Source organism: Gambusia affinis, linkage group LG06 (assembly GCF_019740435.1).
Source record: "Gambusia affinis linkage group LG06, SWU_Gaff_1.0, whole genome shotgun sequence".
Classification (NCBI taxonomy): domain Eukaryota; kingdom Metazoa; phylum Chordata; class Actinopteri; order Cyprinodontiformes; family Poeciliidae; genus Gambusia; species Gambusia affinis.
In genome coordinates, this window is record NC_057873.1 from 7,649,327 (window position 1) to 7,676,976 (window position 27,650).

The window sequence follows — 27,650 nt, forward strand, 5'->3', positions numbered from 1 at the left end:
TCTACCCGAGTATAATGGCTCTTTTACTACCCAAATCACTCACCAGTAATTTACTAGATGTAGTAAAATTTTCCAAGTTGTGCACATTAAAATAAAATAAAACTCAAAGACTGGGCCTTTTAAAACCGTCATTGTAAGTAAATACACTTTCACAGATAGAAATCACATACTGCTTGTGATTTTTATCAAACTGTATAAAATAAAAAAATTTAAAGAAATATGAATGAATAACACCTACAAAATTATAATATTTAAGAGATTTTCAATAAGTTTGAATAATGTGGATAAACCTTGGATTATAGCTTGAAGCCAATTCAGATTCAGACCAAAACATCCCTCAATTTAAGCCCTTGTCTTACTAAAATGCATATAGGAGTGAAGATCTATAATTTGTGTTAAAATGAAATGCCAGCTTAACAAACTATCCTGATTATGCTACTGGTAAATCCAACGATAATTATCTAGTTACTGAATACAAGGCCAAACATCTGAATGTTTGTTGTGGCTCCTGACTGAGAACAGAATGCACTTAGTACATTGTGACAATGCACATCTTCAACTGTCTACTAATGAAGTACCTTTTAGTATATCCATGGTGATGTATGGTTTTCCAAAAACAGCAAATTGTTTACTTTATGCTGAGTAACTTTGTCCTGAATATGAACATATGGGACACTGGGAATTCTCCTAATAGCTATGCAAATTACCCTATTCAGTCACCTTTTATTGAAGGATTATTTGTATTTACCTGCTTGGTAAGTGCATTTTAGAGAAATATCTGACAGAAGATGGGTTTTTTAGCTGACAGAATCACTGTCGCTCTCATCTTTATCACTTGTCCTTAGCTTTTATGATGTACTTGTGTTTTATTTAACTAAAAAAATAGCTAACAATAAGAAGTATAATTTCTTTCATAAGTATTCACAAAACTATGGCATTCTTAATTTATATTACATTACTGTCACAAACATCCCTTGAGATTTTGGACCAATAAAAAGTAGTCAAACTAAAAATAACAAACATTTTGAAATATTGAAATGTTTTGCACAACATTTTTTGCAAAACTGGAAGTCAAACTGGATGGACAGCTTCCTCGTTGTTACATAGAAAAATAAAAAGTATTCCAACACAATGATTCTGCCACAGTTCTTCCCTGTGAGAAGGATGTGTTCAGATTCATGTGTAATGTCAGCTTTTTGTCATACAGGGCTTTGAATTTAGTTCAACTTGATAAAATCAGACTAGTGTACATTTCTTCAATCTCAAACTGGATTTCTTATGTTTTTCTTTCAACAACAGCCACTTTTCTCTAAAGGCCAGATTTGTGAAGTGCCAATTTGCAAAAGACAAAAAAACAAACTAAAAAAAGCAAAGAATGTTTGAGTCAGGACCAGATGTAGTCAAGATGCCTAATTAACATTTGAGTTGAAGGAAAAGATGGGACAGCACTGATGTCACTTCTCTTGTTCTGCAACATGAGCATCTTTAAAAGCACATAGTTGCAGTGCTTCAGCACTTTTGTTTGGTCACTTTATATGAGCTTATATATGCAGTTATAACATAACATTTATGCTGCCGCAATCTCCTCAATGTGTGTCATTTAAAAAAATAAAAAATACAAAAATCTTAATATTCTTTGCTAGAATGCATTAAGGCTGAGTGATTTGTCCTCAAGCTAAAGAGCAGCTTTGTAGTGACAGAAGGTTCTTTTGTAATTATTGGCTAAAAAAATCAAAATAAAGACTGCTATTGTGAAGGAGCACATTTTAATAGGGGATTGCATTTTCATTTCTCTTTTAAATTATATGTCGGTTACAGACAAGGTGACATCGTGTCACCTAGTCTCTTATATACTGAAAGAACATGCAAGTCACATTCATTGCCCCAAGGCATAAATGTAGGTGAATGATTGTCTCTTGTAGCCCTATGATTAACTGTTGAGTCTTGTGTTGTGTTTCTCCGCCTTTTTCTCGATATGTGCTGGGATTGTCTGTGTGACCCTGAATAACAATAAGGGGGCGAATGAATTATTTATTTTATATTGTTCATTTCCCACTCTGATTGAACCAGCGACGTGCTATGGACTAGATCACATTAGGATGTGGTTTATCATTCTTGCAGTGAAAGATGGGACTGTCTTCACAATCTCATTAGCCAAAGTAGTTTTCTGAGTAGTTTTCAGTTGACTTTAAACCTTTTGGTGTGACTGTTTTCATGTTTAAGGAGTTGGACAATGTGGCACATCTCCAATAGGTGTGAAGTCAAAGATCATTTCTGTATTTACCCTAAAATGGTTAAGCTCTGCAGTGACTCCAGCAGGATTGTTACAGCAGATTCTTTTTCACATTTTGCAAGTTACAAACCAAATTTTTTCCAGTATATATTTTTAAGACAATACATGATAGTTACACAAAGTTTGGTGTAATTTGTAAAGTGGAACAAAAATGTATATAAAATGATATATGCATTTTATATACATCAAAAAGTTTTGATAGAAATAAAAATGTAGACAGAGTGCCATGCTTTTAGCCCCCCTGGGTAAATACTTTCTAAAACTGCCTTTAGCAGAAAACTATTTGAGTGATGAAAATTAAGGGCATCTACAACTATAAATTTCCAATTTCAATTGGATTTTTCTCTAAATTCAGACTGTCATTCTATCAAATAAACATGCTTGCAGTCAAATCACTCCATTGAAAAACTGGTTGAATGTTTATGGTTTAAGCTTCATCCAGCTTCTCTGTACACCTCCATGTTTCTCTGTGAAGATGCTATCCATAAGATGCAGTGCTAGTTTTTGCAACACATAGAATTGGTTTTGTAGGCTAAACGTTTCACAATCCTAATTTGACCAGAACACCTTCTTCCAGATGCTCACTGTGTCCCTTATATGGCTTCTGTTAAATGGTGGACATGAGTTTTTGTGGGTTTCGTTAAGCCATTCTTTCATAAAGGACAGATTTGTGGGGTGCATGGTTATTAGTTTTCTTATTAACAAATTCTCCTACCTGAGCTGTTGATCTCCACAGTTCCTACAGAGTTACCATGGTTTCTGATTAATGCTTTCTCTGCTTGTTAGTTCAGGTGAAGGGGCATGTCATAGTGGATTTGTAACTGCGTCACATCGTTTCCATTTCTGGGTAATGGATTAAACGGTGCTCAGTGAGATGTTCAAAGCTTGGGATATTGATTTCTAAGCTAACCCTCCTTCAATTGTCTCTATAACTTTATTTCTGACCTGTCTGTGGTGTTTCTTGGCCAAATGCTGTTTGTTCACTAAAGTCCTCTAGCACAGTGGTCCCCAACCACCGGGCCGCGGACCGGTACCGGTCCGTGGACCAATTGGTACCGGGCCGCGCAAGAAATAATTAAATATGTCCGTTCTATGTATTGAGTCTGGAGGAGCTTTTATTTTGAAAATCGTACACCGGATGCCGAGGGTTGAGCCTTGCGCTAGCTCACAACGCGCGCACCCTCCCCCCCCCCTCCCGTTCGATCTTTACAACGCACGCACGAACCCCCCCCCCGGTCCGCAGGAAATTTACGAAGGCTTGGGCCGGTCCGCTGTACTAAAAAGGTTGGAGACCACTGCTCTAGCAAACCCCTGAGTGCCTTCAATAAACAGCTGTTGGCAAATTGTGATTAATATATCTACTGGTGGACTATTTACTAATTAGGGAATTGTGGAGGCAAATTGTGGCAGAGGATTTTATTTAGCAGTCTCAAAGCAAAGGAAGGTAAATACAGATGGTATACTTTTCAGTTTTTTCCCCACTGTGCATACTTTTCTTTGCACTTCACAGTTAAATGCTACCTAGTGTTGGTTTATTTTGAAAAATCCCAATAAAATATTGCACAATGAAGTTTTTTCTTGTAGCATTGCAAAATGTGAAAGACCTCAAGGGACATCAGTACTAAATATTTTATTTTGAAGGTTAGTTTACTTGCCTTTCTCCCTTTCTTAAAACTGTGTTGTTGTTTTTTTTCCTAATAGGTGTGTTGTTTAAATATTCTTTATGTTTAAATGAGTATACACTGCAGGAATAGAGTTTGGTGGTCTTTGCATTTTGTTTTTCAAAATGCTATCTCACAATTTAGAGCATAATTTGTTCTTCCAAAAGCAATTTATTTCATTTTCCAGGGCAGTTATAAAATTTCTATGACCATCACGTCTGTATAGTGATTTCACAGTTCTTTGTCAATGTTCCTTTTTTCCATTTGATCCTTGCATCTTTAGTTTATTATTTATTAATGTAAATCCATGAAACAAAATCCATTTGTTTTGACAGATGCTTGTTCTAGGGCTGTGGCCAAAGCGCAGCTTGATTTTTTCCGGACTGTCACGCAAAGACTTGTAGTTTTTCTGCTTTGTTGTCGAATAAATTTGTTCATTTGGCACACTAATAAATAATCTCTCTCCTCAAGGGGCTGTGATTGTTTAGCTTATTTGGTTTGGATATACGCGTTTGCCTGGTACAGCTTTTTGGCCTGGCTGCTGCCATGGCTGTAACGTTAAGCTGTAGCTCTAGTGCTGTTTAAAAATGCCTTAAAAGTCTAAAGCAGAAATTGAAAAATATGCTAAAACAATTTTTTTTTTAAGGGAGATTTTATGGCGCTCCAGGCTCAGTACCGTACTTAAGTTTGTGTTCCAGATGACATGTTTTCACTAGAAGTATTACTTGTGGGAGATTTAGGCAACCCAATCAGAAATCCTAAGAGATTTGACAAGTCTTACCCTTCATGCAATAACTGTTAATTATGCGTTTAATCATTTAGGGTGTCTTTAATTTCAATCTTAATAACTCCCCCTTTTCCCTCCAGCATTTAATAAATGCAGCGGATTAGCAGTCATGTCTAAATGTATATCTCTAAAAGGTAACATCAGTGTCATTTCTTGGAGGGAGGGGGGTTGAAATGGATGCTTGGCAGAGATTTCTCATCAGCTTAAAATAAATCCAGAAATCCTTTGTACAAGGTGAAAGAGTAAAAAGTAGGAGCTTATTTATTTACAGTTGCTGTAACAGCCCCGAGTGATCCGATTTAATCCTTTCAGGTAGCTAATAAGCTTTTATCACAGAGGAGGTGTGTTCTTTTCTTTGTGGGAGAGGGAGTCATTATCAAACCGCTTATTCTTAATGCCAACTGGGTTGTTGTTTGTTCAACTGTTAAGCATCAATTCATGAGGTCCTGTCTGCTCTGAAAGCTCTTTATGGGCCACTGAGGCGCAAATAATGTTTGGTGGGACAATCAATATTTCTTAACAAAAATAAACTGTGACAAAATTGTTTTAGTGCAGCCGTCATTATGCATTTACAGAAAAAGTTGTCATATATTTGAACTTTTCTATAGTCACGCTACAGATATGAACTTCTAAAATAGATAAAAACAAAGTAAATTAGAATTGTGGGAGATTTAAAGTGGAAGGAAAGATAGTTTTCTTTCTTCATGAATAGATATCCGATGAACACTTATGTGGAGATCAGAAAAGAGTCATAATTTTTTGTTTTTATTACAAAGGAACGAAGTGCAGGAGATTTGCTGAACAGAAAATTTTAGTAGAAAAATCAATGACGAATACAATAAAAAGCAGCAGAGAACAATGAAGGAGAGCTATTTATATTGAGGAAAGAGTGACATAGGAACCAGAGGGACTAATAAGGGAACAGTGCACAACTGAGGGAGAATGCAGGCAGAGGAAATGAGGAGATGAATAACAGCTGTGCAGGGAAGCAAGCTGGAGGAAGGTGAATGAGAGAACAGAGGGAATGGAGGTAAAGAATCATAAAATAAATTAAACTAACTTGAACACTGAGCAGAAAGAAACACTAATCAAAGGAAACGAGTATCAAGCACAAACAATCAGCATAACTGAACTACTACAAGAAAAACTACAATGGCTGAATCTAAATAAATAAACAAGCAAGGATCCAAGCAAAAACATATATGAAAACAAAAGTTCAATAATTTTAGTTGCAAAACTTTTTGAAAACCATTTATTTTTCCTTGCACTTCACTATTACCCAGTCCTTTTTGATCAATCACCTGCAATCCCAGTAAAACGGATTAAAGCTTTTGCTTGAAACATAACAAAATGTGGAAACTTTAAATGAGTATTAGTACTTTTACCAGGCCCTTTGCCCCCCTGCAATGCAAAGTGAAAATTAAATTTTCCAGTCCTCAGGAGAACTCAAAGAAATTCTGCTGCAGTCCTGTTTAGATCCAGCAGCGCCTCATCGTTTCAAGCTTTGATAATGTTGAATGGTTGCAAAGCATTTTATCCACACAGGTGTTTGCAGCAGCAATCAGTAGTTAACAGTTCACACAGCCCTGCTTAGGCAGCTGGTGTTGCCTCTGAGGACTGCTTCAATCACACAAGGTTTTCATGTGTCAAAAAATTTGAATAGTGACCTTTGTGACTCACGATTACGCCGGAGATGTGTTCTGCAGGTTGTGACGCTAATCTTGGCTGGAGTCTAAACAGGGAATTTATTAGCAGTGCTGCGTACATGCATAACAAACTCCCATCTCAGCCACATTTTCAAAGCTTTTGAGTATTCTGGAGTTGTCGGCAAGGATATTTGGAGGTGAGTTTAATTAGAGCGCAACTCCCCTCTGCAGTGCTGGCAAAAGAATGCATAATAGCTTGAAGACACAAGAAAGCTGCTCTATAAGCTTGTCATGGTTCTGATTTCTTTACTCTAAGTCTTCATTCTAGTTTGTCTGCAGCAAATCAGTGCTTTCATTTACAAGTGAAACAATTGTCTTACAGAAAGTAATTTTGTCTCCGCATCATGAAGCTGGGTGTTGAAACTAAATAAATTTATTCGGGGTGGAGAAGTATTCTGGCAGAAATTTTATACTTATTTTACCATAAAATTTTGATGTAGTGCTGTGTACAAGCAAACCCTGGGAGCTCAAAGTGTGTGTTACGAAAAGTTATGTTTCTCTGACTCTCCTGTGATTGCATCAAAATGGGATTGTTACTTTGCCAGAGTATTTATTTATCTTTTGTTGGTGTGGATAACAACACAGGGAACCTAATGATTGATCTCAGCAGATGTTAGTCAAGTGTTGTCTCCTAAAATATCGCACTGACAAATATGAGCAATTAACTTACATTAAACTTATTTACTTTTAAACAAAAAGAGAATTATAGGTGAAACGATAATCTGTTTTTGTGTTGAGTGTGATCAGGTAGGTTAGATTGTTTTAGTGATGAGGAATGAATTAAGTTTTTGACTTAATTGTCAACTGAGAAATAAGTGCCTTTGTGTTTCCTACAAGCAAGGTCCTGTTCTATGATCAATTCACACTTTCACCAATTCATTTCCCCACTGCACACATACACACATACACTGCCTTTTCATTTCTTGCTACTCCCATTTTGTACCAGCAAGTTCTTTCATACCTGTATATTTTAAGGCATTGCATAATAGTTTATATTTCTTTGTAAGACTTTTTATGAACTGTGGAGACAAAGCAAGCTGTGTCCAGCTCGATACAATTACTCAAATCTTAAATAAAATGTATTTTACACTATTATTTTTTGAAGACATTGTCTCACACCATGACTCCATTTATGCTAGACTTGATCCCAGCGTAAGTACTTCATTGTGTTTTAATACCCCTTCTGGTAAAACCATATTTTATTACAGCAGGGTCTGAAAAAATATACACAAAAATACTTTTAAATATTAGTTGTCAAGGTGAGTATGAAATGTTCCCCCTGGTGAGTATGAACGGATGAATTGTAGGTACAAAAATATCCTGCGAGAGACGCCTTTAAATCAACAAAGATGTAAATTTGACACATGGGAAATTACTGGCTTTATGTTGCTCAAATAAGGATGATAAATGTCATTTTAAGGGCTGCACAATATTTGGAAAACTTGAAAATATGTTATTATTGACTATTTTGATGACAATATTCACAAATATCAATGTGACACACTTATAACCCAGTTTTTATTTTATTATTATTTTTTTTAACATGTCTCTATCAATTCTCTTAAGCTTTGGATTTGGTGACCATAAGATGTAATTCAGGTGTGAACATAAAAGTTTAGTAAAGTCTGTTGTTCAGCTACAGTCGTTTGGGAAGAAAAATCTTATATCTAAATCTTGTAGTGAGAAACAATATTTTAGGGCACGTTTCTTGTGTTATTTATTTATTTTCTTGTTTCCTTATGATTATGATAAAATTATGATAATTCTAATGAATCAAGGTGTTTTTAATGAGGAATATGTTTCTATCAAGGACACTAGTTCTGCTTCCTTAACTGTTTTTAGAATATTAAAAATGCCAACAGGCAGTGGAGGTAAATATAGAATTATTAAACAAGTTTTTAAAACTATGAAAATGTTGCTGTGAAAATGTTAAATTATGTAAATGTTTTGACCTTCTTTCATTTTAATATATTAGACTCTAATATCCATTTTTTGTTATTTATTAATTATCTTCTAAGAAGGACTTCTTCCCCAATTTGTACCATAGTTTCATATTCCTGCTATTGCAAATTTAACCAAACATACTTTTATTTTGTCCTTATAGGTTGAGATTCTAACTCGTAAAGTTCATTTATATGAGAAAAAAATCCTGGTTTTCTTCTATTTTGACCATCCTTTGACTGTTTGTATTTCTATTTCCTTGATACCATGTTTACCTTCTTCTATTGATTTAGTATTTAAAATTTGTTTGAATAGTTGGATTCTCTCTTCATCTCAGCATTTTCCTTCAGTGTTTCAAATCAATTAGTTTCACTTGTTCTTAGTTCAGTCATCATTCCTCTGAGTATGTAGCTCTAGCAGTCTGTTCGTCACAGTCAGGTTTCCCTGTTTACTTACTTCTTCTACTCTGTGATTAATTTTGGTGTCTTGGCTTAATAAAAGGTCAGAGTTTGTTCCTGAACGTGTCACTTGAACATGATGCTGATGAGCTGCGAGGAAAATCATGAAAGTACTATGTCCCGTTTATATAAGTGACTCTAAAGGAACACAAAAAGTAATCCCTATATTTACTTATTGCTTTATTTTTCTTTACTGTTGAGATTTACGTCCTTTATAATATTCCTAATCAAGTAGAGAAGATAGTCCTTGTTTTTCATTCCTAGTTGTTGTGAAATTTATTTCAAAGATTTTAGGTTTAGTTGCATCACTATATGTTGTGGCCTGATTTATGTCTGAAGACCAGTTCTTACTAGAATGCCATGTTCTTTTCTCTTTCCAATTATCACAATAAACAAGAAAATATGTCACAATATATTCAGATTTCAGCGACACAGGCACAGTTTGCAAGTTTAAAAGTTAAGCTACGTCATAGGGATTTTTTTCGGTATGTAGGTGGCAACAACCAGATCCTACGATATAAGACAGCAAGGGGGAAGAGGGATGGACAGTTAACACCCAAAATCTGTTCTGTAAAGCACTTTGATTGCTCAAAGTAGTTGGTGAGTTTTGTCCTTTTTTTTGTCTTTGTTGTCGATTCTGTGAACAATCAAGAACAGAAGAACAACCTCTCCACATTTGTCCGTCGACATGGCATTCTGGTATAAATCACACAACCATCTGTGATGGCTGATCATGGAAGCTGTCAGCCAGAGAACTTTTCAGGCAGTCCAGGTTCATCGCCAACTGCTTCCAGACAAGATTGATGTCAATGTTGCACTGAGGGATTGCTCTCTGGTGCAGTCATTTGGCACAGAGACTGAGGATCACCCATGGCAGCATAATGGTGACATGACTCATCACCAGGAAATTATACAGGGAAGAGATAAATGGAAAACATAAGGCTCATCTTCAATTGATCCTGTTTACTGGAGTTTTGTAATGAGCATCAAACAAGAAGAAATTGGAGCCCATGTTTTTTAAATACTGCCTTTTGTTAAATGGCAGATTTGTTTCATGTTTGAGAATGCACCACATTCCAGTAGTTCAATGAACTAATGGAAAAAAAAAATCTCTTAATTCTTTTTGCATCTAACATCGGACTGCAGTAATTCCAAGTTGAAAGATAACCAGAGTTTTAGCAGAAATGTGTCCATTAAAATGAAATAATGTGCAGTTTTCTTTTACATCAAGCAAGTTTATCACACTGTGGAAGTGAGTCGAGGGCTGCAATGTCAAAAAGAAATTTCAAATGCTGCAGTAATTTCTGGTAATGGCATCCATTATATAGTATTGGAAAGGAAAGCGATGTGATTCTTTTTAACTTTTTTTTTCACAGATGATGGAAAAAATTGTCATTTTGTTCGAGTTACAAGATGACTTACACTTGACTTTTTTATGTTTCATTTTTGCCATACATCATGCATTTTCATCCTCTTAATGTTTCAAAGACTTCATAAAAAATAGATTGTGCCCTTTGATTTATTTTTTTTGTTTTATGCAAAGACAAGTTGTCCCTCCAGTCTTTTTTTTATATGAGTGAATGATTAGCTCTTTAAACAAATCCCTCTACCTGTTCCTATCAAGGAGAATTGAAGGTCATCCATCTGTCTGGCTCTATTTTTCCTGCACTTTGTTGTCGAGTTGCTTTTCCAATATGTGAGGAGAGTCATTTCGTTCAATACGCCGCCTGCCTCGGCAGTATTGCTCGGCACAGTGATAAATCACAACACAGAGAAACAGAACTTTATTTGCATTCAGCTTCCATCCACTTTTGAAGCTGGAGATTTGGAATTGAATTTTTTTCCCCTCGCAGCTCTCTTTTTCTCCAGTAAGAGGCTATGATCTGAAAGCTTTCAGCTCTAAAACTTTTTTTTTTTTTTTTTTTGGTACAATGAAACCTAATTTATACCGTCTATCTTAAAATACAGCAAATATTTGCATATGTCCCAGACACAGCTGTTTTTGTGGAGAAAACCACGCCGGGAAAATCGGTTTTAGTGCCATAGTAACGATGTTAGCAAATGTACAGGTATTTATATGTCATTGTAATTTTAATTAGAGGATAGAGAGGCTGAGGTAGGCGTAGGTAAAGCATCCAATCCTTAGATTTTGGTAGACGCACTGTAGGTTATGAGGCAAAGTGTTGACTAGCTTCCACCAGGCTTTGCAGTCTGCAAAGGGGGGAATCTATCATGTCAAAGAGGCCATAGCCTCCAGCACACTCCAGATTGCTCCCTCTGCATACATACGCTCACACATCCGCACATTCACACAACCGTGCCTGCTCAAGGGCTGGCCCCTTCCACTTGACCGCTCTCTGTGGCAGAGAGAGGGTATATACTCCCTGTGACAGTGCCACTCTGTCGTCCTCCTGGAGATGAAGCTCAGCCTCTCCGTCCTGCCTCGGCGCAGAGGGCTGGCCCCCGCACCGAGCCCCGTGCGTTGTGACCTTCGTGTCCTACAAGCAAAGGTGGGAAACAGATAGAGCCTGGAACGACACTACCTATCAGGTTTAATGCCAGACGATGTTTCATCCGTTTGTCCGCACTGAACGAATTAGAGATAATTTTGTATTCATCTGTGAGTCAAATGAGTCAACAGTGTCTGCAGTGTAGAGCCAGGCTAATCTGCTTTGCTTGCTGCTGTTTGAAAATTACTGACAGAGTGCTGATAAAGCCAAAACAAATTCAAAGCTCAGGCCACTGTTTCATTGGAAGATCTCAAAAGATAGCTCCCCTCGGATTTCATTTTAGCGGGATGGAAGCACAGGGAGCCATGGTAATCGCTTTTTTTTTTTTTTTTTGGCCCCAAGTCATTTTTGCTTTAATTTTGAAACAACAAAAACAGATTAATCTTAATAATTAGTAAACCAACACAGGCTTAACAGCATGTACATAAACTTTTCTGTGTGCATAAAAATATTTGGGATTTATAAAGGCTCTAATTGTAGTTAATGGAAAGTAGTCACCTCAGGGTATAGTCATTCCTTTCCCAGTTTGTACCACCAAAATAAATTTAGAATCGTTTCCATTTTGTCCCTTCCAGCTTGCACTTTATACTCATAAAAAAAAGAAACATTAAAGCAGCAATTGGTAACTTTTGAAAATAAAAATTGAGTAGAATAAGACAAATCTGTAAAATAAAAAAATAAAAAATGTCAAGCTCCTCTGACTCCTCCCAGTGGCCCTACTGCCATGTGCAGGAATGTATCACTCCCAGTCAGGAACAACAAATCAGCAACAGGGGACTCGTACGGTGTTCTTGTTCAAAGTAAAGTCCACATGTTTCTCATACTTCCCTTCTGCAGCTTTGACTCCTAACAGTTAAATAGTTTTATGAATTATGTAAATAGTCAAATAAAGCCCAGTCTCAGGCACAGTTTAGCTATAAAGTGGACCAGTCCCTTTTCCAGGTTCAGTATTCCTCTATCCACATGTCCATGTTGTTTCTTTTCTGTAGAACTTCAAATTGTTTGTGGAATATCTCCCTCTAGGCAGATATTTTTCTGAGCATATCTAAAATATTGAAAAGAAAATGAAGTTTGGGAAGCAGTGCTACTAGACATGGATTTGCAAAACACCCTATCCAGGAGCATTATTCGTTTTCCTTGACACTTCCTGGTTATACTCACAGGAGAAAAGATAAAGAGAACAGTGAGCCAAGCTATTTTCCCCTGTCCACATTGATGCCCTTTTAAGTATATTTGATGTTTGATCTATCAAAACAGGCAGTTACAGGCTTTGGTGATTCTGACAAAATGTACCCCAGTAGACCAACAGCAGGCAACAGGAGGTATTTGGTGGTCAAACTACCAAATATGCACTGTTGACAGGAAATGTTGAAAAGACCAAAACTGCAAAGATACAAAATAGTAAAATGACAAATTGACCAGCACCCAAAATGGCAATTGGAAGTTGTTTCCAAACACAAGCATTAGGAACAGTGATTTCAGTCAGTTCTTTTCTTTACCAACCGCTACCCTGATTTTGTACCTATGAACTGATTTTTGCCCCCTTCTACCTTCATTTAATAACTGTAAACGAGCTATTTAATACCTATGTAATACCTACGTACTAAATGATTTCTAGTTTTTGGTAGTCAGGAATTTTTATGTATGATTCAAGTACATAAATAACTAAAATAGTGGGTGAGTGTGAAACAAAGCTTCAAACGTACACAATTACAAAGTGATAAAATTACTATAACCCTTTTATCATATTCAAATAGTATGGCTTGTGGTTGTTAGTGTGGAGATTCTAATATGAAATGTAGTATATAAAACACACTTTTTTTGTTAAAGTGTTATGCAAAACGAAAAAGAAAAATGTCAGGTTCTCTACATTTGTCCTTGTTTTGGCAGGTTAATGAATACCAATGGGACAATAACAATAGACTTCTTAATGGAAATTTCTACAGTTTCCTTTATCAGAAAATGGCTTTGAACTCAAAAAACAGTGAAACCATCCAAATGGTTTAAAGCTCATTTGTTTTTTATTTGGAAAAACGGTCAATTGAAATTGTTGCAATAAGGTGGTGAATTGGATGTTTTATTGAGTTCTACTCTTATCTAATTCTTTCATTATTTTCACAGTTTTTTTTTTTTTTAATCAAACTTATCTTCCTTTAAGAAATTAATCTTAAAATTAATATCTGTTTTTACTGATTTTATGCCACAACTCTTGGGGTCCCTGGAAATTTTTCGTACACGGACATGAAGAATTGAAATGCATGTTGTGAAGTTTCCTGTTCTTTCACTTAAGAACTTAAGAACAACTATGTGCATCTCATTCTTTGCAATTATGTTTGTATTGTTTTTTTGTTATCTGTAATGTTGACTGCGGATATGATTCATTGCAGAAATAACAATGAAACATGCAAAGCAGTTGCATTGCATCACAACATGCTATTTAAAAAGAAAAAGATCCAAAAAGGGCTAGAGCAAAGGAAGAATGTCCCACCAGCGGAAGTATGTAATCTACCATCTGACTCAGACACAGAATCATAACCCTTGTCAGATGTAGTGAAGAGGCAAAAGATGGGGATAAATCTCCCACCAGGTCAAACACCTCAAGCATATCTCCAAAAGCTAATTTTCATCATTATTTTTTCTTTGCTAAAAAATGCTTACCTTACTATAGTATAAGCAGTTTATGTGAAATATGCATTAGTGTTAGAAAATGTACTCTCAGACCAATAAAATGATAGTAAAATAAAGTCATTAAATGATAAATCAGAAATTTTTAACCATTTTTCAATTTTTCTTTTCTTACTATAATGTTAACTATTATTCTGATATCTGAATATTCAGATTACAATGAATCTTGTTTACAGATTAAAATGTCTTTTTAAAATAATAGCCTTTAAACAGTAATTCTTTACATTTCTATTTTAAAAAATGGTTCACATTACACAGTTTATTTGTCTGATGTAATATTCTATTTTTAAATATTATGTTTTCATTTACTATAAGTGGACAGTCATCATAATTAACAGAAATATCTGTGTGTAATTAATTTATGCAATGTCTTTCACCTATAATAAAGTTCCTAAAATAAATTGGCTTTTCATTAATATTCTATTTTATTGAATGGGTCTGTAAATCCAGTAAAAGAAATGCTGAGAATTTGATGCAAATATTGACTTAACAATAAATTCCAACAGAGTAGATTGGCAGAACGTACTGTTTGGTATAATTAACTCTTTAAAGAGTTTTTAAAATAGCTCTCTGCTGTTTCACTCCAGCAGCAGTGGCTAGACAGTTTTAGCAGAAGTCACAAGTCACTTATGTCATTAAAATCACCACTCTCACATTTGTTGTTTTATGCACTGCTGACCTCGGCGTCATTAAATACATTAAGGCTGGCATGATTAGATCTTGAATGAATGCATTATGCGAACAATTGATTTGTTCTTTTGAATAATCATTCTAGCCCTTCTTAAATTTAGTCAATACAGTGGGAGGTAATGAGTTGCTGTTGGAAATGCATTGGAGGTCCTTCGACACCTCACCGAGTCCCAGATTGCTTCAGGCGCTGACATCCATTCTTGCTTAACCTAATGAAGCATCGTACGCTCCTGTGGCAGACTACTTAATCTCCCAACCATGGCTGCGCTGTTTGAGAAAAAAAATTCTATGTTGAAAAGTTGGAGGTCAGAGCACAACTCCCCATATGAACACACCAGTTCACACGAGGTGCCATCTGTTGATGCGTTTCACACCATTCGGTCTTATGTTAGAACCACAGGTCATTAATCAAGGGCTCTACTCCTTTTATTAATTGATTTATATTTAGTAAATATCAAACTTGTTAGTTTTATGCTGCATAGATTTTTAAATTGAACAATCACAGCATGAAATATAGCACATTATTTTCCAAATAATTATATTTGCATGTACCTTTATTTTATTTCAAGTTCTCCCAATTCAAAAATGTTTCTATTCTGCAAGAGGAGACACTTTATACATATTTTATTAGGTTGTCAGAGGCAACTGGGCACCCTCTTGTGCTGAAAAGCATGCAGGCCACACAGACTGTAGCTAGGTAGTGTAATTTTTACAATATCCAATCAGTAAGTGCATCTGGAGCATCTATGGGTGAAATGTGCATCTTGTCCATGTGCCAAATTCAAAAGTTTAGGTTGTTTTCATTCTTGCCCTGAAAGATTGCCTCATAGATGTAAACAGCAACCTACAAGAAAGAGACATTTTGTCATGCATAAACTATTTTGTTCAGCTTATGGAAATAAGAGAAGAAAATGGTGTACAGTTACCACTTGCACTTTACAGCAAGCAGGTGCCATCTTCAAATAGTCTGCTGGCTTGTCTGTTTCTATGCCTGCTTGTTTTTTCCCTGTATATATAGATTTTTTTCCTTATTTGTTGTTTTTGATTTCAAATGGCTTCATTTTCTTCCTTTCCGTATCACTGGACGGTTTAAAGAAGTCCATAAATTACATTTAAAAAAATAAAAACAAAAATCATTTCTCTCATTATGATTATGGCAGTTTAAGATTGATGTTAAAATCTTTTTTTTAATTCTTGTAAGATGCTTCCAATTAAAAAATAACCAAAAATACACACAAAAAACTTCAAACACTGTACAGCTCAGAGATTTGATTAATGGTTATATTGCAAGTGAAAGGGACTTTTGTTCCTAACTCCAGTTGCATTTTGGATGTAATAACTTCAAAGTCTGGGCAAATAGGCATCAAAGCATAAACATGACAAGCTCTGCATTTCTAAAACAACTAACACTGTCACAGATGAACACGAACAGGCTTTTCTTTAATTGTGAAGTCACTGAGTGCTTCACCAGATTTCATCACACCGCCATGTTTATGTTGGCATGTTGAGGGGTGAAACATTGTTATAGAAATGCATTACCACCCCTCATCAAACTGAGACCAGTCACAGGCAGGATTATGTAAATGAGCCCTGATATGAGAATCAGTATGCCCAGGACAGAGCCAGCAGTGCCAAGATGAGCTGGCTGCAAAGCTTTTACTCTGAGCCAAGAGTCCCTGGCTCCAGCAGTGGAGAACATGTGTTGGTCTTGATGTTACAGTTACTTTGCATTTTTGCTCCTGACAGTCCTCATCACCCTTTTGGAAATCATAGAGGTAATTGAGAATATGTCAGCAGTTTAACTCTTCTTGGACAAAGCTTTGTCCCCTCTTTTGCTGCTTTACAAATCCGGTGTAATGGACCATTTTTTGAACCATCGCAATGCAAATCAATAAAGTGGAGTCCATCTGTGAACTTTTCTGTCCTCTTAGCACCTCAAATTGGCTGGTTACGTTGGCACAAATACATAGAATTTCTAAAAGGTTGGCTGACATGCAGTTGTTAGCAACAAATTTTAGGAGAAACTATGTTTCTGTTGCTAGAATTGTTACAGCCAGTCCGCATTGCATTTTGTTACCTAAAGCAACTGGAATCTTGAAAATAAAAATGTATGCTCAACAACCAACTAAGGGATACTGTAGATAAATAAATGGAGACTTTCCGACAGGAGGATATTAGAGAGTCAAAACAGACTAATTCAGCATTTTACAATAACATTAAGTATTCTCTGCAGAGTGAGACTAATCCTGTCAGCTCAGGGCGAGAGCAGTACCTGCACATTAAGGCCAAGTGCTGCTCATTTCCCCACACAATAAAAGACAGACATCTTCCCATGTGAACACCATCAGGCACATTTTTAATATTCTCGCCATGAGGAGGTTCCTTCATAAGGAGCATCAGCATCTCTGAGCGTGTGGCTGTCCTGGGGAGTGAAGTTCCACAGAGCTGAAGATAATGGCCATATTGCCCGCAGCTCTTCAAGAGAAGGCATGAGTGTTGCCCGAGGCCACTGTCAGGAGAGGAAGGCAGTGTGCAAAATTTGTCACGGCTCTTGTTTAAGAGCCGCTTTGAGATCCATATCCTACTTTCCAAACTAAACTATTGGACTTAGGAATATCATACTTATAATAATGGCCGCTATTTAACAGCTCTGATGTGTTCTTTGTGAAATGCTCTTTTAATGAGAACAGCTGGGGGCATGCTCCACTTTATAAATTATACCTCATGATTGCCTCAAGATTTCACCTAGCTTTATTCCTGACTCCCTCACCTGTATATTTTCGGACAAATTTGTAGCTTTCTTGAACGTTTTGCGTGTGGCAGTAACTACTTACTGCCACAACAACATTATATGTAATGGGTGTGGCATGCATCTTATTGAGCTTAACAATGTCCATTAGGACAGATACATTCCAGGAAATACTTTAGGCAATGGGCCTCCGATAGAAGATGAATAATGCCCTTGGCTCTAAGTACTTTGTCTAAAAGCCACAGATCACAGCCTGCAGACCCCATGGCCCTGCAGACCACCACTGGGCAGTGAACATTACTAAATGACCAATGGCTCCTTTGTGATATTACATTTTCCCTTGAGATATGCTGCTGTAGCAGAAATGTTATATTTCTTTTTTGTTGCTCCGTTAATGTGCTATTCCACAGAATTCAATGTGTGGTTTGTTCTGTGTATTTTAGCATCTCTCATAAAATAATTTTCCCATATTTACTAGTGTAATCCTTGTTAGTTTCTCTAAAATCAGATTAAACATTTGAAGAGCAGTAATAAAACCTAAAACTCTGAAAAGCAATATTTTAAAGTGCCTTTTTGATATGCAACCTGAAACTTTCTTTCCCAGTGCTTAACTTCCTGAATCTTTTATTTTTGCTCTGCCTTTCAGTGGTGTGCATGTTCTCTCTGGGATCTGAAACTGGGCTCATTAAGTAAAATAGGACCACTGACACTAAGAGGTTCCTCTTTGTAATATTTAGTGGCATTAGTAGCCTTTATTTAACTATTCAGACCAGAAAGAGGTCAGAAAGGGAAGCAGGAAGACATGCAGCAAAGATCCTTGGATATGGAGTCGACACCCACTCTACGCTACGCCACACTGCACCCAGAGCGTTCTACTGCTGGAGTGCTGTTTCACTTTCAGGGACCTGGGGACAAGGATTCAATCTAAACTTTGTGGAACAAGTGTAATAAGAACAATGTTTACGATTTTCAACTTGTTTAGCTGTTTGCCAATTTATAGTAAATGGCATTAGTTTTGTCTGGCAAGGCCAAGAACTCCTGGCATAGGATAGATATACATAGCAGGCATTTTTCTTTTGATGAAACCAGGGTGGGTCCCGTCTTTTACCTTGTTATTTCATTGCAGGATCCAGAGTCTGCGGCTCTCTGATTTAAGACTCTGTGGAGCCTGAAAAATAAACACTCTTCAAAGCCATTTGTAGAGATTAATATCAGTATTGATTACAGAGATTTAATTTTGAAGATTCACAGCAACAACCTCCTAATATTGTGTATCATTAACAGATTTTAATGATCTAATAAAGATTAAATAAAAAAAATCATTTCCATATCCCTTAAGTTGAAGCAGCAACACACTGGCAGTATGAGAAGAGATCCTGTCATTGTCAGTGGATGTAATTTTTTGTAAAACTTACTGCCTAAACACGGTCACTTGGGGTAAAATAAAATAAAAGGCTTTATGAAAGTACGTTTTGAGCTAAAGGTTCCAGATCACATAATCAAAATGTTTATATTTTGAGTAAGTGGAGTGGAAGGGTAAAAATATCTTCAATGAGATAATAGATTATTTCAAATATTCTCAAATATGCTTTAAAGATCATTTTAAATGCTGTCAGCTATTTTGCCTATCCACCTAGATTTTTTTTATTTATTTTTTTCTATGCAATTTTAATTTTGATGCGCTGTGTTCAAGCAATTTGTGATTTTTTATTTTTATTTTTTTTAATCTTTGAAAGACCAGACATATAAATGAACTTTACTTAATAACCAGTCCAAGGGCTGTTTTCCCCTTTGAACCGACATTAACAAATTCCTAATTGTTTCCATGATCAAATATTAAAGGCAGTTTGCTTGCAGAATAAATTATAAATTAGATCATGCAGAAAAGAAAGAGGATATGTGACTGGTAAAATGTTTTTTCTTCTTTCTTGAAGACTACTAGGACTGTAAAGGAGCTGAAAAATAATCAGATTTAAAGAATATCAGCTACAACCCTGCATTCTGAATGCCAGTAGGCTGCTGGTAGATTTGTTAGTATTCACTCTCATCAGGGATAAGCTGGTAGCCATTTCTGTCAGCTGTATAATGATGATAATTCTTTAGAGTGTCATCTTATCCCTGACTGCTTCAATGGACCAGTTAATTTAAGAGTGTGGCTTTCTATCCTTATACAATAGAGTGGAGGATGTGTGTCTGTGACCATATGGGTGTTTTTGATGGACTCTGAGGATGTAAGTATAGGGATATGTTAAAGTGGGGTCACGCACTGTAGACTTTAAGATACGTTTTGATCTGTTCGTAAAGGACACATTGATTCATGGTAGTTTAAAAATGGTCATATTGCTTAGGGGATTTTTGCATACATACACAACCTTCCACACTGGGTGAAGATGTGTGAAAAGCTTTAAAATGAATCAATTTTTCAGTGCAGAAGCATGAACTTACACAGATCATGCATTTCAAATGTCAAACCTTTAAATTTAGTATTACTTAAAGGAAAATGTGAAGAGTGAAGAGTGTTGCAGAGTGCCTAAGTGTCGGGCCATATTTGTACTCCAGGGAAACAAGAAATAAGAGATTACTAATAAAATGTTCCTCAATACTACAATCAGAATTAAAGTACAAGAGGTAAAAGTAAGAAATTTCCACTAGCCTAAACTTGAAAACATCCATAGACAAAGACATGACGCAAAATTGTAAAAATAACTGGTCTTTTAACTAACATGACTAAATGAGGAACCATATCTATCTTCTCAGAATACATTCAGGAAGATGGTCATGGGGGGTAAAAAAAATCTCTCAATTTCAGTGTTTGAGCCCCTGTGAACCTTTTAGATAGTTTTCATAAAGAACTCTTAAAATTTTCATCAAGACAGGAATTTAAGAATGGCTCATAAGACATGAAATCAACCATTTTCCTTTGAACATTTTAGTCTTCACAGGTATAAACAAATTTTGGGGTAAACTAAAGAGAGAACAGGATAAAAGAGGAACCAGGACTGAAGACAATCAAGAAAGACTATCCAAAGAAGAACAAATCTGTACAAGAACCACTGATTTAGGATAACTTATGTTGCATAATTTGTTGTTGACATCTTATTAAAGAAGTCATTTGAAGAAAGAGGTGTAGAGAATTACAATTGGGGCCAATTACCCTTTCGTGCAGAAAGAATACTTGTTAGATCAAGAAGTTGGCCTAACTGTGTTGGTCTGCTAGTTTCACCATGTAGGTTTTATGAGCGGTATGTTTGCCTGGTGAGAAGGAGGAGTGGTTGCAGTGAATCACTACTGTGAGTTCTGGAAAGTCAAAGCTTGATAGTTCCAGTGAAAGACAACATTCATGCTGAGCCGATGTTACAGGCTACTGGAACTCTAGCATTTTATTGTGCGTTTCCCTTCTTCCTGTGCTTCCTCCCCAAAATTGTCTGCTTCCCTCCTGTCATGAATCGTTGGTTTTTCGCAGAGTTGGTAAAGCTCCTTCACTCCGGTGGTTTCTTATGTGCCACTTGAACTAAATGAAAAGAGTACAGTCAAGAAGAGATGATATATATGATGGAATAGAAACATGTCAATATGAAGTCTCGTTTTATCAATACTATGTATTCTAATGTTGAAACCATTATGCTACTGACAAAAAAACTCAGGGGTGTATGTGGCACATGCTCTTACAGCATTACTCCATTATAAAAATGTGCATGTTTCTCTCCAGCTCTTTTACCCCATCGCAGTATCTACTCTTCATTTCAACTATGTAAATAAAAAAACCTTTTAACAGAGCATCACCCACAAGTTGGTCATCAACATAGCAGATTTCCCACATTTTCTGGATATGAAGAATAATTCTATTGTATGAGTACAAAAGTTTTCTTCATGTATAACACACTTGAGGCTAGCTGTTCAAAGCTGAGTTTTGCAATGAAGTGATTCTAAATTATGTCTGAGGAAGAACAGAGTTTTAAGAAGCTATTCATTTCGGTGGTAAAAGTGTGCGAGACAGCAAAACTTTCAGCAGATAACAGAAAGGCTTGGAGATGCTGGTAGCCATTTAGAAATCTCAGAGTTGATATAAAGATTTGTATTCTCTAGAATATAGCTGCATTCCTAGCTGCACTTAAAGCTAATTTATAAATTTCAAATATCAACTCCATAATAGGGCTGAAACGATTCCTCGAGTGATTTGAGTATCTCGATTATTAAAATTACTTGAGGAAAATGTATCTGCCTCAAAGCGTCGTTAAGTGATGTTTTATTATTTAGCGCACCATGTTCCAGCCGGGTTATTACTGCCGTTGCGCAGCACTCTCACTTCCGCCAAAGTTGTTGTCGAAAGATAAGTGTTAGCAGCATAATGTCCAGTTTTAATGTTTGGCCTGGGAGGATTTTATTGTTTGATGATGATGTCCGGGTTTTTGTCGTTTTTCAATAAGCACCTTAAAATGACTTTGTTATGGCAGCTTTTCTCCTCCCGGAGCTGCTTCCTGGTGGCTGGTACAGAGCGAATGGTAGAGACGAGCGCTGAAGGTGTATTTATACAGGTGCGTGGATAGATTGAACGCTGTAGGCGGCTGCACACTAGATGATTAACGCAAGTGTAGCTTTAAGGACGAACCAGAAAACTTATTTCATATCATCCCGGTCTCAAGAAATGGGTGACGAAGCGCATAGTGGAGGCACGTAGCTGGTAGATGTGTTTCTGTGTGTGACGAACAAAGATGTTAAATCCCGTCGCTAACATGAACACAAAAGCTATAAACGTCTGGGCAAGATGAGAGTTCATCTATGAAATTGACTGAAGATGAATGCATAAACAAAAAGCTGGAGTACTGACATTTTTTTATAAGCGTATTTGTGAGCCTGCCTCTTTATTATTAAATATAATTTCAGATTTTTGTATTATTTTTCGTCAGGTTAACTTAGAAGGTGAACTATTATTGCTAAAGTTTCATTTTCTAAACTACAGAAAAATAACTGTTGGGGACCCTCAAATATAAAAAATTGGACTGATGTTGATATTCCATAATAACTCTGCTAGTATGTTAAATTTACCAATGTTTTATTGATATCTCTCTTTTTTTTATCCAATTACTCAATTAATCATAAGAATAATCAATAGATTACTCGATTACTAAAATATTAGTTTACAACAGCCCTACTCCATAATAATTTTCTATTAAAAGACTGTTTAACAATGAATGACCTCTTATGTTACAAGACCTCAGCTCTGCTCCTGATACGATTAATCGTGGTTCACAGTGGGAAGGCTGGAAAAATCTTATAAATGCTGTTGCTTTTGGTTCATGGAAAAACTGAAACCAGCTAAAATGATTATTGGCAGGTTAAAACTTTACAGAAACTGGAAATCAGTCACAAAACATTAATCCGGGCATTTCTAGTTAGAACTTATCACAAGAGACAATTTTCAGCATGTCTACTTCAGTACTTCATTTAAGCATAAGACAGTCTGACAGGAACTGAAACCAAAATTTTATTGCACTTATTTCACACAATGAAAAATGACTGGCAGTAAACTTAGCAATTTTAGTTGTCGCTCAGCATGCTGACTCCTTGGTGACATACATTTGAGCATTGGCAATACAGGTATACCAAATGTGGAGAATCAGCCGACTGGGACGTCGTGTAAGTGCACAGCACTCATTAGATTCTTATTAGTTCTCCTTTTCCTTGGAATATTGCCCTAGATGATGATTTCATAGTATTTTTATCTGTTCAAGCTGCTGTTGTCAAAAATAATAGCACTGTGGGGTAACGGCCAAGAAAAGTGTAGTGACTGCAATTTTTGTTCTTCCAAAAGAGGAATAATGAAGTTCATGGTCTGTGTTCCCCATAGGAGATGTAATTTGTGTCTCTATCCTCTGACAGTATATGATGTGCATTTTTCCCAATAAGAGGAAGAGGAACCAGATATATCTACTTTGCCACTTTTACCTGACCTAATTGGACATTTTTCACATAACGTTGGTGACAGGTGCAAATGCACCTATAGAACTAGTAGCTAAAGAAAAGTTAAATGTTATTCTCAAAAGGCATTAAAAAGAAATGTTCAGGCCTTACAGTGGAGCATGAAATACTTTATGCTTGCTGTCACTGGTTCGTGTTATATTTCCAAACTGTCAGATAAACCACACACAACCATGAATTAACTGAGACACCAGGAGCCCAAGCTTTGCACTTTCTCTTGGGCTCTGCAAGCTGATTGTAACATTCTAGTTTTTCGCCACTCGTGGATAGATGAGCCGATGCTCTGTCAACCATGTCAACAAATCATTATAAATCTGTGCTGCACTTTTGATCATTCTGCTGCTGTTCTAACCTTCACTTTTATTGCAGTTCATGTGTAAAATGGTGCTGTGGCTGCAATCTGCTGTCCAATATCAGCTGTCCTGTAAAACCAGAGTAATCTGTCTCTGCAGCTCTGTTAAACTGCCTTCATCCCACAACAGAAATGTCAGTTAGGGGACCAGAGATGTTATTATTGCCTGGTACCATGTAAACTAAAGTCATGCTTGATTTCATCTGGCATATCATCTGTGACCAACCCAACTTTAATACACAGTTATTACATTCAGAATATCAAGATTCACTCTTCTTGACTCCCCAATGTCATTGCTACATGTGTCAGACATATGGATGTGAAATCTTGTGTATCATACAGTTTTTCTTATTTTAAAAGGCATCTTCAAAGGCACATAAGCTTTTCGGATTATTCCTAGAGATGTTCCTTTACAAGCCAATCTTCCAGTAAAGGTATTTTTATTCACTACTGCTGAAAACTGACTGGTTGTTGGAAATATGATGACAGAAAACAATAGTCATTTACAGTGTCTGGCAAAAGTAAGCTTTGGTGCATTTTATTGGGAGTTTGTGACAGACCAACAAAGAAAATAGCTAATAATTTTGAAATGAATGCAAAATGGATCATGTTTACTTCTAATAACTTTTTATAAATAAACCAAAAGTTAAACTGTGTATTTGTATTCAATCCCCATGTGTTAATATCTTGATCCAAGTCTTTTAGATAATGTCTTTAATAGCAATACCACCGACTAAAAAGTCGCTAGCAATGCTACAGAGATACCTTACACATAAAAGAAAGTATACCAGTCAAATGAGACCAAAATTTAACTGTGCGGCCTATGTGTAATGGAGAATTAACATCACACATCACTCATAACCCACCATGCCACTGCATTTCACTATGGTGAGATAGGGGGAGTACTATGCTGTATGAAGGCTTTCATCCAGGAGGGGAAAGAAGAGTTTATGGTAAGATGGACTGAGCTAAATTCTGGGGAAAAAAAAACCTGTTCAAAGCTGCAAAACATGCGAGTTAGTCAGAGGTTCACCTTCCAACTGGTCAATGAATGTGTACAGTCATCTGGAGCTAAAATGGCCCAGGCACACATCTAAATCCATGTGGGAATCTGTGACTAAAGCTTGTATATAGATGCCTACAGATGCTCTCTGTCCAGTTTGACTCAGCTAGACCCAGTTTGTCCAAAAACAAAAGTTTTACTGTACTTGAAGCCTAGTAGGGAAATTCTCCAAGAGATTTTTCAGAATTTTATTTTAATTAAATTCTAATATAATACTTTGAAATGTGTGAGATAAACTGTGGGTTTGTGAATACTTTTCAAGCTATTGCATTCCTGAGAACTTTACAGTTAATTTACAAATGAGATTTGTTTTTGAAGAAATTAAAGATTCGGATTATAATGTTTCAAATTTATTGTTCCAAAAAGAACTTTTCTCAAATTATGTTAGATTATTTTTAATTGATCGAAATTGACCGAGGCATTGATAGAACTCAAGATTTCCAGGGTTTTTAAGGTTAATCTCTCCTGAGACCGAAATGCAGGTAATCAATCCCCGCAGAGTGTTTTCTCTGTCCATCTTGTGAGAAGTGGGATAGAAGGCTTTGCTGGGGACATCACTTAGCGAACACCTCACCCAGCTCTGCGCTCTTTCTAGTGGCTTAAATAATGCTTCACCAATGTGTGTGAACAGCCTGCATCCCACGCAATTCCTCCATCATTGAAATCACATAGAAAGCCTACATATTAGCCTGAGGTGATTGTATTTCAATTGTAAATGGGCTGTTTTTTAATTAATATTTATTCATTGTGGCTGCTTTGTAGCACGCACTAGAGGAACCTAAATTTAAAAAATCCTTTGTAGTCAAGGGCATTCAGAGCACAGCTTCCTAGGGATGATGGTTGAACTGACAATGCTGATAAAATTGAGGTTCTTGTTTTCTGTCAACAAGGTGACGTGCAAATCTGATGATTGTTAGTCTATGAAAGCCACGATCAGCAAGACTGTGATAGATATCGGTTATGACAGTGCAGAACTACACACAACACAAGCAGCAGAAATGTGACAGAAAGACACACTTGTTTGGACAGTTGCTGAAATCAGATGACACTGAGGTGTAACTATAATAAATCTGAGAAGTTATTTTAGGCAACAGTCAATAGTTATATATTTCCTTGTTCTTCTGGAGTGAAGAGTAAAGGGCTGAATACATAATAGAACAAAACCAAAGCAGTCTAATATAAGCAACAACCCCTACAAGACCTATTAGTATGAGCAGCTTGAGCTGAACATGAAACTAATTCCAGTTTCCCTCAGTATAGCTGCGCAGGGAATACGAACTTGTGGTAATATGAAATGAAAATAGTTGAAAGTTACTCCTCAGTGTACAAAAGATGAAACTATTTTGCACAAAAAGGAAAAGTTTCCATATGATTGCAAAAATGAAAATTCTGAGTCTTATCTAGAAGCAACGTCTTCACCCTTAGACTTTAGCAATTGGTGGATTAGAGAGCTATAATTATCAAACATGGTGTGAGAAAATGGTATTTACTGGCTTTATCTCAGTTCATGATGTCAGCCTGACTCGATTAGCTCCTTTAGTCAGGAGCGAATGAGGTTACGGGCCTTATCAGGTTGGAATGTGCCTGCAAGCTGTTTGCTATTTGCCTGTTTACCTTTGTCAGTCACCAAGACCTTCTTATTGATGGCCAAGGTCTGGGAGGCTAAACCGATATTACAGTTTTTAATGGCAGCAGAGCAGATACTGTTCCCTCCTTACAACTCAGTAAACCTTGTTCTTCCTGCCTCCAAGCAAACGTGCCTTTAATCAAGTTCTGGACGATGTGCTGAAGAGTATCTTAAAAGCCGTGTTAATTAATGAAAAGGAAAGACGCACAACTGTGTTCAAAGGCAATAGCTGCTTTTAATTCAGCTATCCTGATACCTTTGTATTTCTCCGTTTAAACTCAGTCCAGGCAACATGTTAAAAAGACAGATTCAAATAGTAAACTGGTAAAAAGAGGGGCTATTTTGCTGAAAATATCTGATGCAGTTTAATAAAAGCAAAAGCTGAATAAAGAAGTGTGGATGCCAATTAGTGAGGAGGCTTTAAAAGTATCTAATACCAACATCCTGGGTTCAGTAGAACTTGAATACGAAACACATCTTACATATTTTTATGACGGTAAATTCACAGTATTCATATACGAAAATAAAGATTCAAACAATGTTTAACCTAAAGGATATACGGTTCTGTATTTCAGATACAGAACTGTGTTTCAAATAAAAATACAAGCCTAAACAGGAAGCCAATTTCACAACGTACCTTTTTGTTTTATAAATCTTTTATACAAGAGGTCACATTAATTATAAGGGAGAAAGACAAAAAATGGTATGTTTTTATTACATTTATTGTTCTGAAATAAACAGAAGAACATTTTCTTTGGGCACAGTGGTCATCTTTATACATTTCTTATATAATAACTGTGGCATGGATTTGTAGTCTGGTCATTATTCTTCAGGAAGGTGAACTTCCTTCCCAGTTTCAGGTCTTTTGCTCCCACTAGCAGTCAATTTTGAATTGACAACAATGGCTGCTCTGGATTTTATTTAGGGGCATCCGAGTAAAGGTGAAGAATATATATTAAAGGTAATTTCAAACACATATATCACTTTTTTTGTTGAAACCATCTATCATTATCTTTTAAATTCACAGCTATGCACTAGTTTAATAAAATAAATTAAAGTTTATGGTTTTATTTTGATAAAAAAAACAATGCAAGGGCCTTTGGAAGGCCCTCAGGCCTCTTAATAATTGGAACATAAGGATGGTGCAGT

At 36.3% G+C, this 27,650-nt stretch overlaps 1 protein-coding gene across 4 annotated transcripts in view; it reads left to right on the forward strand.

The window, feature by feature from the left end:
* The window catches only part of cadm2b (cell adhesion molecule 2b), a 150,505-nt gene that overhangs the window by 57,664 nt on the left and 65,191 nt on the right, over positions 1-27,650 (forward strand). The gene's annotated exons all lie outside the window — the stretch shown is intronic.